This window comes from Myotis davidii, unplaced genomic scaffold, assembly GCF_000327345.1.
Source record: "Myotis davidii unplaced genomic scaffold, ASM32734v1 scaffold135, whole genome shotgun sequence".
Lineage (NCBI taxonomy): Eukaryota > Metazoa > Chordata > Mammalia > Chiroptera > Vespertilionidae > Myotis > Myotis davidii.
Window position 1 is genome coordinate 3,880,217 of NW_006289813.1, and position 278 is coordinate 3,880,494.

Below are 278 nucleotides of genomic sequence, written 5' to 3' on the forward strand. Positions count from 1 at the left end.
AGCAGGGGGATCCCAATGTCCTCCAGGGAACTAGAAAAAGCATTAAGATCCTGCATAGATAACTTTAATTTCTATGACAACTTTTCAAATAACGATTCCTAAGTCTTGGTGTTGTTTCCTTCTCTACATGCGTCTGCAGGCATCACTACTCCCCCGAAACTGGCAAGAATGGTTCGGCCCGCGTGCTCGGCAATAGGGCTCCCCCGGAAACCGCAGCGGCGGCTCCTGGGTTCCTCTCTCCGGGCGCCTTGGAGGGCCTCCCCGACTGCCGCCGAGGT